The sequence below is a fragment of the Talpa occidentalis genome, unplaced genomic scaffold (genome assembly GCF_014898055.3).
Source record: "Talpa occidentalis isolate TD23 unplaced genomic scaffold, MPIMG_talOcc4v2.1 talOcc4.9, whole genome shotgun sequence".
In the NCBI taxonomy this organism is placed as follows: Eukaryota; Metazoa; Chordata; class Mammalia; order Eulipotyphla; family Talpidae; genus Talpa; species Talpa occidentalis.
The window spans coordinates 83832366-83844528 of record NW_023605305.1 but is presented as its reverse complement, the minus strand read 5'-3'; the positions used below and the strand labels follow the sequence as shown (position 1 = coordinate 83844528).

The following is a 12163-nucleotide window of genomic DNA, read 5'->3' as shown; positions in this document are numbered from 1 at the left end:
AACACGTAAAACCTAAAATCATTACATCTAGTAGAAGTAGCATGCTATGGTAATACACCTGTAAAAAGGAGTTTCTGGAGGGAGCTGGGTTGCCAGGGATGATGCTGTCTCCAGAGTGGCACCTGTGAAAACCCTCGCTGAACAGGCCCATTGCTTTTCACATTTGTTGTAAATGCAGAAATCTTCTTCAGATTTCTCTGAGTTAGCAAAACAGGTAAGAATTGAAGTCTTTTTTAAAAGCAACAGTAGTAGTGTTCAAAATGCCAACTTCTGGGCCTCCCCTGGTGGCGCAGTGGTTAAGCGCTGGGCTGTGAGGCTGCCCGCACCCTCTGCAATGCCGGTTCCATCCCCGGCTGCTGGCGAGTGTCCCACATGGCGTGCAGACCTCTCCTGCCGTGCCCGCTGCTCCCCCCAGCAGTGTGTTTCTTCATCAGTCTGCCTGTTCTGCTCCCCGCTCTGACTCTGGTGAATTCTCTCACTCTCTTGTGCTTCTGACTGTACCCAGTGCTTGCATAAACAAACAAACAAAGAAACAAAGAAATAAATCTTTAAAAAAAGCCAACTTCTGAAAAGGGGGAGTTCCCTTTCTCCCATTAAGATGGCTACAGACGCACACCCGGTAAATAACAAGTGTAGGTGAGAATGTGGAGAAACTAAAAATCTCATGCTCTTTTAGTAGGAATGTTAAATGGTGTAGTCTCAGTGAACTGTATAGCAGTTCCTCAAAAGTTAGAAAACAGAATTATCACATGATCCAGCAGTTTTACTTCCATGTGTGTATCTCAAATAATTGAAAACAGGGTCTCAAAGAGAGATGTGCATACCCAAATTCATAGCAGCATTATTCACAATAGTTAAAAACATACAAACCACCACGAGGGAGCTGACCCACATGGCACAGCAGACTCTCCTGCCTTGCCCACTGCTCCCCTCAGCAGTGTGTTTCAGTCAATCTGCCTCTTCTGCTCCCCACTCTCTCTTGTGACTCCTCTCACTCCCCACACCTCTGGCCTGTACCCCAGTTCTTACATGCATAAATAAATAAATCTTAAAAAAAAACTGTTGACAGATGAATGAACAAAATGTTGCACATACATACAAATGAATATTATGCAGCCTTAAAAAGGAAGGAACTTCTGATAGATGTTACAACATGGATGAACCATGAGGACATTGTGCTAAATGAAATAAGCCAGATAGAAAGACAAATACTGTGTGGTTTCACTTCTATGAGGTACCTAGAGGTGTCAAATTCATAGAGACAGAGAATATAATGTGGTTTGCCATGGGCAAAGGGGATGAGGAACAGAGAGTTAGTGGTTAATGGAGACAGAATTTCAGTTTTGCAAGATGAAAAGTGTTCTGGAGATGGATGGTGGTGATACACTTAAAAATGGCTAAGAGAATAAACTTTGTGTTATGTGTATTTTAGTACAATTAAAATAGTGTTTTAGGTGGCCACTATCTGTATGGTATGAAAAAGACTAATAAAAATAAACACTGCTAAAATCTATGGTGTGCTGATTATGTGTTGGGAGCTACACACAAACCTCATTTAACCCTGAGTCCAATTCCATAAGATGGCTTTATTGTTTAGACGTGTAAACCAAGGTTCAAATGGTAAATGCCATTTTGATTATCACATAGATATTCAGTAGTTGAGGGCTGGAACCTAGAATCATGTGGCTCCAAGGTTCACACATCCGACCCCATGTTGCCTCATATAGGTTCCATTCAAAAAGCCTAAAGTCAACATGATTCCTCCTTATTTTCTACAAATGAGGAAACTGAGGCGCAAAGAAGTCCAGTGATGACACTATAGAAAGAGAAAGCACCAAGAAGTAAAGGCAGATTTTTTGAGTCTAAAATCTTACCCTTGATCAATTTCATCACATTCAATTGATTTTATTTATTTTAAACCAAGGGGACATTTTGTCCAATGAATTCCTTCTCAATGGGAGCATTTTCCCATTTGAGGATATAGAAGATAACATGGTTTCAACTCTTAATATGTGCAAGGCACTGTTCTAAGAACTCTCCATGGATTAACTAACTTAATCCTTACAACTCTCTTGAGAGGTGGATTCCATTTTAGAGAAGGGGACAAGGATGCACCAAGGAATGAAGTAAATTTGCCCTAGGACACAAAGCTAGTGGTTGGCAGGGTGAGGATTCCAATCCAAACAGGTGGGCTCCAGAGAATTCCTGCCCTGTGTCCACTTGGCCACTCCATATAATCAGTATTGAACCTTGAGGACTAGGTGCAAAGTCTGTACTGGAGGACTTCTTTTCAATGAAATAGAGATGGAATGGAATGATACTCCAGAAGGCAATACCTTTTATGAAATGGACAATTCTACCTGTGGTTTATTTAGTTGGATTTGTTCTCTCAGACAGTGCAACTGAACTTATTGGTATTTCTTTTAAAACGTTGTTAAATGCTCAGGCTGCTGTGCTCACTGGCTCTGGAAGCCATTGAGTCAGTCATGGTAAAAGTTAAGTGTTTCTAAAAGATGCTACTCTAAATATTTCAGGGTGGGCTTGGGATTCTCCATAGAACTGAGCACTTTCTAAGGCTGTGGCTTCCCCTGGGCTGCAATCAACATGAAAGGTGGTGTGAAGATCACTGTTCACCAAGCCAGAGTCTGCACTGCTGTAGGGGCAGGAATGGACACAATGCAGGTTTTCTGATCCAGCAGACCAGGTAAAGGAGGAGTCCTGGAGCCCTCAGTGGCTTTTGCAGGTTTTTATTGGGGTTTACCTGTTAAACAGCAGGCAGGGGTGCTGGGGGGCCGGGAGACTGGCAGTCTTCCCAGCCCCTAGCAAATCCTCACCCTATCTGGGCTCTCCGGCGATTTCTGCTTCTGCTTCTTTGCTTCTGCTTCTTTGCTTCTCTCTCGTCTTCTCTTTGGCTTCTCTTTTGGCTGCTGCTGGCGTCCCTGAGATGCCACCCTTAAAAGCCCAGTCTCAGCCCAGGTGAATCCCATCTACCTATGCCCACACCCTATTCCAGGTACCTGCCATCAGGCATGCATTCAGGACCGCAGGGTTCTGTCATCCATCTTGATGGCAGGAGGGCAGAAAAGCCTGACATTTTTCCTTACCCTACAACTGCTTACCTCCAAGAGTTTGTGTAAAGAACCCCAATGGAAGGAGGTGGTTGTGCCTGACCAGGGGATGGGCTAACATCTGCCCTCAGTGTCTATCATGTCCGGGGGAGACCCTGGGGCTTGGTGCATTTGATTCCCTAGATAAACTTCAAGGCATGCTACAGTGGGGGACCAGTTGCTCTAGGTGAAAGGAAAGAGCTGCAAGAACCTATATGCAGTTGCCTGGGTGTTCAACATTCCACTTTTAGGGTAACCAAATCCTGTCTATGGTGGAGGATGAATGGAGAATTCTGGAGGTCTCAATTGCCTCTAGGGTTTCACTCTCTCCCACTCTGCTTTAACCTTCAGCACACAGAAGCTTCACCTGGAGTAAACAATTTGTTTGCACTTTGAGTTGTATCGTGTATGTGTATGTACACGTGTGCTTAAGTATGTGTGGGTATCCACGTGCCTAGGAGGAAGCGTGGGCTCAGGTTGTGCTGTTTTATCTTTTCATCCTACTCTGTTTAGATAAATCTACTTAGGCCTGCTTAAAAGGCTCCAGAGAAGACCCAACAAATAGAAATTAACCTATAATAATCTGAATTCCTCCTTGGTGTGGTTACTGATCTGCAACCACCAGAGAATTATGGGAGGGATGAGAGCCTGAGCCACAAGGCCTGTGTGGAAATCCCATGGTGTCACTCACTAGCTGGGCAGCTGAACCAATTATTGAACATCTGTTAAATCAGTATTCATTTAAGATAGGGTGGCCTCCTGGCATTGCTGGGGGCATTAAAATAAAGGAGAATACAACAAAGGTGCTAGAATAGTGCCTGTTGGATAAATCTTACCTCAGGAACTTTAATGTCTCATTTTTGTTCTCCTCTCTGCAAGCTGCCTGATACTTCCAGTAAACTTTTTCCTAATTCTTCCTCTAGTCCTTTCTTGCATCTTGTGTATCTTCTAAAGTTCATGATAGAACCATGATGAAATGAAAAGGCCTGGAAGAGATTGAGGGGGTAAAATCAGAACTCTGGGCTTAAGTGGGAAGATGTCCAGGAAAACCTACATTTGCATTTCAAATCAGGCATTGCTCTTATTGCCAGATTTTTGCCATGGAAGGAAGTCTGCTCCAAATAGCAACTGAGAGTAGAAGCTCTAGGATCCAAGACTCCCTGGGTCAGAATCCTTTCTCTGCTGAGCTCTAGCACAGCACAAAAGTCGACAGAACCTCAGTTTCCTTTTTTCCAAAGTGTAAGTGGTGATACTGACATTACTGGGTTATGATGAAGCTTCAAGTCATTGGTGCTGGTGTGTGAGTACGTCTAGTAGCAGCCCATTGGCAGGAAGTCATTATCACTGTGTGTTTCCAGTCTACCAAAGCAGGAGGCAGGCCAGGAAGAGAAGTTCAAGTGGAGACAGTTAAGTCCTTATGAGACCCATGGAAATCCTATTTCAGCTTTCTCTTTAGAACTTCAGGCCCTTGAACTTTCCTTCTGAGCCTATATGTCCTTGCTGTTATAGTGAGAGCCAGCCAAGAAATTCTGCTTCCTGATGAAGAAACCACCCTTACTCTAGAAGCCAGCTCAGAAAGAGAGAAACATAAGGCCTAGTTCACCAGGTCATCACTCTCTGAGGATAAGTACAGCCGCTGGGAGGGCCCACGAGCAGAGGAAGGGGACTGGAATGGGAACGGCTCAACAGGGCGAGACGGTGGTGTGGCCCCCAGACCCTGAACGGGCAGGCTGGCTTCAGTCTAATTGCAGCACATTCCTGAGATCTGGCGTCATTCACGAGGCCATGATGCCAGTGCTGTGGCTTGATGGGTGGAGAGGATGAGAGTATCCATGGAAGACGTGTGCAAACACCCGCTGACCCCTGCAACTTATGAGCGTATTCAAAGTGGAGCCAGACGAAATGAAACCAAGGTCTCTGTCCTGCATTTGAAAGCCAGTGAAAATAGGAACTCAGTGTCTCTCTAAATTCACAGAGTATATTACCTTAGTCATAAAATTGGGGACTTTCAAATCTAATTTGTTCAGCGCTAGTGCTGTTGAAGGCTGGGCAGGCTTCCAAAGGAAATCACCTCCACGCAAACAGAGATTAGCAGCTCTCCACTGGAGACATATGGGAATGATTCCCTGTAATCTCCAGTAATTGTGGCTGCATTACATTCAAATCCTGTTTTCAATTTTCTTAAACTTCTAGACTGATTGTGTTATTAAATCATGCTGGCTGATGTGTTTAATAAGGACCTATTAAATGTTTATAAAATTAGGGAAATAAATATGGGCTTTTAGTCCGATTGCCCAATGGATCTGGTAACCTATTGTTAAAATAACAGCCCTGCTGTTAAAACTGGGTCTCCTGGCTACATCCGCGGGAACTCAGTTTAAAACACCATCCCAACCTTTTTGGAGAACTGTTTCTCTCAACACTGCATATGCTGAAGAATTTAGCTCCCCCGCCCCCCACTCCACAAAGAAAGCAACACATTCAAGGAAGCCTCACTAACTGTGAGTTGGAGTTTCTTGGCTGACAAGATATGTCACCTCTGCTTCCAGTAAGTAGTGATAACACCATTTCCCTGAGAAGACCCAGAGAGACCAGTCTCCTTGTTGTTGTGGAAGCCTCCACCTGGCTCCATTTCAAGCTGGAAATTGCCCTGAATTTCTCCAAGGTCTTCCTTAGAAAGATACCCTCAGCCTTTAGAGGTGTAAGTAAAATGTGGTGAGGATCTGCACAGCTGGAGAGAGAACAATTCACACACTTTCTTCAAGCAGAGGGACGTCCTTAGGAATTATTTCTCTGTTGTAGCTTGAATGGTGGACAAGTATAGTCCTCTGTGACTAGCTCACAAGCCTATGTCTCCTTGGCATTTTAAAGCAAAGGATAGAAGATCCAGGCTTGAATCTCATCTTGAAACAACAGGCTCTTGGTGTCCAGGGGAGAGCACTGTGCACCCAGTTCCACGCTAAGTCTCCTGGGAAAGGTGTCTCTGTTTCTCTGGAATGGCATTGGCAACAGAATCTACCTCCAAAGGTTGTTGAAAGGATTAATTAACATGGTAAAAGGACTCAACGTGGTTGCTAAATAAACAAGAAGTGAAGAAGTAGAGGTCCTCATCCAAATCTATGATCTCTTTTAGAGTGCTGAAAAGAATGAAGATAACCTTTTAAAAGTAAACATGAACACATGAATGACTGTCCCTGCGTGCCCCTGAGTGTGGCATAAACACAGCACTGCAGGATTCTCATCCAAAGCAATTCCCTAACACAGACAAAACCCGAACCTCAGTCCTTCCTGGCAAAACACTCTGGGCCACCTGGCTTTAAACCACAATTTCCTACACCCTCGACCACAGCTCAAGTAATTCTGTTATCTTCAGGGCAAATGCAAACCCCACTTTCTAGGAGGAATTAACCTTTGAGTTTCCCCTGAGGAAGGTGAGAGCAATTAAGCAATCTTTCTGGCACTTAAAAAAAACCCACATCATTATCTTGGTATAAACGCACCCCCTTAAAATATTTCTAACCAGTGTGTACCAGGTCCCCTGCTCACTCACCCACTGCTGCACCCCTGGCATATTGTAAAGTGCTGTGGAGCTGGCCTGGTTCACATTAGGGCTCTGCAAGGTTGGAGGAGATTTGGCTATAAGGTTAATATTTGGCAGAACCTTGTAAATGACCTGGTTGTTATTTTATATTGCCTACAGTTTCCAAATCACCACTGCTTGCCAGAAAGGCCCCCAGTGTGGCCAGACAGTTGCACACAGCAGTGCCACAGCCTGTTCCGTGGAGAGACCCACTCACTCTGTATGTGTGTATTTTTGATGAGTGTGTGTGTGTATTTTCCATGAATGTGTGCACCTTCCATTAGTACGCACAACCTAAATACAGCAGAAATCCAGTCTGGCAATTATTTTTACGAACTTTTTTTTTACTTGCCCTCGGGGGACCTTCTCCCAGTTTAATTGTCTAAGGTGATTGTTTCCTTGTGGGATTTTATTTCAAAATGGTCCTGTTAAAATTTCTTTCTGCGGGGGAAGGAAAGAGAGGATGGAATTTTTCTTTTTTAAATCTCCTTAAACACACAAACCCACAATCACATAAAAATTCACCAAACTCTGTATCCTGAAATTAATAGAGGTGTTTCATGATGCATAGATTTTTAAATTATTTGTCTAAAGATATGTTTAGGATTGATTATATTAAAGGTGTATAAATCTTGGTCCCGTCCCCCCACCCCTTTGCCTTGGAAATGAATTCAAGCAAACCCACTGAATTTTAAGTTAAGACAAACAGGGGGAGAGATCATTTGTCTCCAGTTATACATGAAATAGCTTATAATAGTGGATGCTGAGTTCATGAAGTATATGTTCGACCCCCTTTGATATAAATTCCATCATCAGCTCACAAAGAAATTGTATTTATGCATAAGACAGTGCTCTCTAACACGAACCCCTATAAATTATGAGAACAGAAAATCCAAATTTATAAGATGCCATTTCTGGATTTATTTTTAATGCTCTCTCCTGCATATTACCAAACAAATGCCACATTAGCAGAGCATGAAAGGCTTTTTACTGGCATAAGCTACGACCATGAAATTCACAGCACAGGCTGGGCTAGTGAGTATATGTGTGTGTGTGGAGGCGGGGTGAGGTGCAAATGAAGAAGCAAAGGGAAAGCACGGGAGTGGCTAGAGCTTAGGAGTGCTTGGGAGGTCCAGGGGCCAGTTGTTTCCTTGAATGTAGACAAGAAAGTCATTTTCCTTTGAAGGGAGGCATAGCCCATGATCCATTCATAACATTAATTATGGGTGATTATTTTTATTTCCTGAGAATATGAGTTTTTACTTACAAGCTCCACCCAGTAGGATCAGACCCACTTTTCCTCAGCATCTTTCACTAATTCATTCAATTATTTATGCATTCATTCATTCATTCATCCAGTCATCAATTATTTATTTCCTGTTTAATATGTGTAAATCATTCATTTAAGGAACTAAGGGCACAGATTCTAAGAAGAGTATACAGGCTCCTAGTTAGAAAGTAAGCTCTGGGCCAGTCTGCCAAAATATGCATGAAGACATAATATTAATAACAATGCCCAACATTTATTGAATACTTATTTGATGCCAGGCACTATTCTATGTTTTTATATGTGTTAACTCATGTAATCTCCTTGCATCTCTATGAAATTAGATACACTTATTTACAATTATTACTTATAATCATTTACAATTAGATACAACTATTTTTAAACTGAAGTTAAAAGTAATTTCTTAACTACTAGTTAGGAATAGAGTTAGCATTTGACCCAAGGTTTCAAGGTCAACATTTTGATCACTATGTTGAAAGGAATTGTTGCTCCTAAATCAACCAATCATCCATCTCCCAGTTCTGCCTTTCATTGATGGTGTGATCTTGAATCAATTAATTAACCAGGCATGCCTCAGTTTTTTTCACTTAAATGGGAATAATAATAGTACCTGCTTCCTCTAGTGAAGGTGAAGGTTAAAGGAAAGTTGTATGCATGTCACATGCAGAGCAGAGCTGGGGATGGATGAGCGCCCTGTGAGTTCTTCATATTTATCATCATAACCATCATTTGGTGTGCGTGTGTCTCTCTCTCACTACATACAATCAATGATGAAGCCACCAGGATTTAATTCTCTGACACAATCTGATTGAGGAAGGTCCAGCTTCAACACAGTTATCAACCAGCAGAGATCAACCAGAAGAAGGTTTGGGGGCACAAATGTCCCATTGATTGGTCTGACCCAAACCACCAATCTAGTAAAAATTGTTTCCATCATTCTGGATTTCAAGGTAAGTTTGGGGGTTGGAGTGGATGTGATTTAGTGGTGCTCTGAGGCTTCAGTCTATAACCCAAGTCCCCCCATGTAGCACAACCCCTCCTGCCCCCTACTTTTCACTCTCACTTCAGGGAAGACTTGAGGCAGTGCCTCTAAGCACTTAAGAATATTGATTGCTTTTCTTTTTTCCAAAAGTACCAAGGCCACAAGGATAGGATGCTAAAATATCAAAATGCACTTAGACGGGTCTCCCCGGTGGCGCAGCAGGTTGAGCACTGCTCTGTGAAGCTGTTCATGGCCGCAGCGCTGGGTCGATTCCCGGTCAGCCAGGGAGAGTTCCACATGGCATGACAGACCTCTCCTGTCTTGCCCCCTGCTCCCCTCAGCAGTGTACTTCAGTCCATCTGCCTGTTCGGCTCCCCACTCTGTCTCTAGTGAATTCTCTCACCCTCCCGCACCTCTGGACTGTACCCCAGTGCTTGTATAAATAAATAAATCCTTAAAAAATGCACTAGACTACTGAAATGGTAATTGCCAGTAAGGGTTTCCTTCTGTTCAAGGTGCAGGCACCAACCTCCCACCAGCTCTGTCTTCAGAGATCAACTGTTATTATTTCATGCTTATTTTGTGTCTTAGGCAAAGTTCTTGGAGGCAAGCAAGAGAAACCAAATTGGGCTGACTTATGCACAAAAAGAATTCATCCGGAGAATATAGGGTTAAAAAGCCAGTGGCAACCAAGCTAAGAAACCTGGAGGATCATCCTGACCTGCCATAAAGCAGTATGAGCAGGATAGAGCTTCTGCTAGGACCAATGTTCCAGATCAGTACATGTATGTGTGAACCACGCAGTAGTGGGACCATCTCTGCTTTCCCGAACACCTTTGCTTTCCTGAACACTGCTTTTGGCTGAGTCCACCATCATCCCCATAGGTCCAGAATCTTTGCAGCTCTATCTCCTGCATACAAAACCAGTAATAGCTACATGTGGCTCATGCCCTCCTTATCAGGGGAGTCTTGGTAGAAGTAAGTTTCAACTCAGCATGCCTGCCAAACTTTAAGGTGGGAATTCCAAAATAATGGAATAATGGTGGGGAAGAGTGGATTTCAGGTACAACCAGCCCAAGATAATGACAGAAGGTCACTACACCTTCCCAGCTAGACAATGATTATCTGGAATGACTGTGTCTGCCCCCACTCAGGAACATTTACAATGCCTAGGGACATTTTTGGCTGTCATGCTGGGAGAGGCATGGCCATTGTCTAATGGATAGAGAGCAGGTGTGCTGCTAAATATCCTACCATGCACAGGACAATAGAGGATTGAATAGTCCAAGATGTCAGTAGAACCAAGATGCAGGGACTTTGTGTTGGACTGAAGACTCCAGGACCTGTTCTGATTTTTCTTAAAGTTAGGCCATGACCACCATTGACAGAAAGGTTCTAAAATAAATAAACAGAACAAAGTGTGTGTTAATAGATGTCCTTGACTGTCCACTTGTTTTAATAGCAAAAGGACCATTTTTTTTTCTGTGTTTCTGTGTCTGGCTTCGTCCTGGTCACCACAGCTTCTAATAAAGACTATCCATGAAATAGAAACTTAGTCAGTGAATAAACTCAGGGTAAAATCCAGAGTCTAATGATACCTGCAAAGCCCTAAGTGATCTGCTCTTCCCTTTACTCTTCAACCTCTTCTCTCAATACTCTTCCCCATTCTCTGCTCTAACCACAGTGGCTTCCTTGTCATTCTTTTAACAGGTAGGTCATACATCTGTTCCCTCTGCCTGGAATGTTACCTGTCCTCCTCAGTCCCCAAATAGCTGTTTGGCTCATTCTTTCACCTCCTGTAGGTCTTTGCTAACATTATTCCTTTGCAATCATACTTATGTTGAGCTCACATGTTCCCTCTCTCCATACTCCACCCCTGCTGCTGCCCTCAGTATTCTTGAAAACTTGATAAATCTCCTTGTTTTTAAACAATTTCATATATAATTTAATCTATGTATATCTAACAGGCAATTTATTTTCAGGCAATATGACTGATATACAAAGAACTGCATGTAATTGATGTGTACAATTTGATGAGTTTGGCAGTTGCAAATTCTTGTGACACCATCACTAGAATTAAACCAATGCAATAGACAAATACATCTTCTGCAAAGTTTTTTTTTCTTTTATTTAATAAATTTTATTTTTATATTCCCCATAGAATTGCAACCCCTTTATTTTGACCCCAATCTCTCCCCTCCCTGCCCCCTGGTCTCTGGTTCATAGTTTTTTGCTGATTTTGATTTTCACTTTCTTATAGTTATTCATTTTCCTGGTCCCTTATTTAAGTTTTCTAGATTCCTGCTATGAGTGAGACCATCTGGTATTTTTCTTTTTCTTTCTGGCTTATTTCACTGAGCATGATCCCTTCCAGCACCATCCATGTTGCTGCAAATTGCATGTGTTTATCTTTTTTGAATGCTGAGTAATATTCCATGGTGTATATATACCACATCTTCTTGATCCAGTCATCTATTTTTGGGCATTTGGGTTGTTTCCAAAGCTTAGCTATTGTAAACAGTGCTGCTATAAACATAGGGGTGCAGGTGTTCTTTGGAATTGATGTTTCTGTGTCCTTTGGGTAAATACCTAGGAGTGGAATTGCTGGATCATATGGAAGCTCTATGTTTAGTAGGTCCAGAAATCTCCACACAGTTTCTGCAAAGTTTTCTTGTGTACCTTTGGGTTTTGTTTGTATGTTTTGTTGTTTTTCATTCATCTTTTTTTTTTTTCTGGTAGAAACACATAGTATGAGATGTACTCTTAACAAATTTGGAAGTGCATGGTGTATTGTTATTTGTGGCACAATGTTGTACATCAGTTCTCTAGAACTTATTTATGTAGCCTCACTGAAAGCTTATATTCACTGGACATCTATATGCTTTTATTCTTCCAGCATGGAGAACTTTCTAGCATACTATGGAATTTGCTACTATGTTATGCTTATTGTTTATTATCTGTCTTCCTCCACTTGCATGTTTATCTTGTTCATAATGTATACAAAGTGCCTGAAATTGTCTTCCCCAGAGTAGGTGCTCAATAAATGTTGGCTGAATGAACAACAACAACAACAAAAAAAAAATGAAATCAACTCTGAGACACAGCACAAACTGAAAATACAAACAGTGCAAAGGCTTTATAAATTCATAGGATGATGACTCCATGATGGTGTAGCAGATGCGCAGGACTTCCGTGTGTTTCGCAGT

The 12163-nt window shown here is 42.3% G+C and overlaps 1 long non-coding RNA gene across 1 annotated transcript in view; it reads right to left on the bottom strand.

The window, feature by feature from the left end:
- Positions 1-3947: 3947 nt before the first annotated feature.
- LOC119237066 (uncharacterized) overlaps positions 3948-12163 on the bottom strand; it is a 506617-nt gene continuing 498401 nt past the window's right edge. Inside the window, exons 4-5 of the long non-coding RNA XR_008550158.1 lie at positions 10212-10352; positions 3948-4093 (exon numbers count right to left, since the gene is read on the bottom strand). This is a non-coding gene — a long non-coding RNA (uncharacterized LOC119237066). The remainder of the gene's footprint in view (positions 4094-10211; positions 10353-12163) is intronic.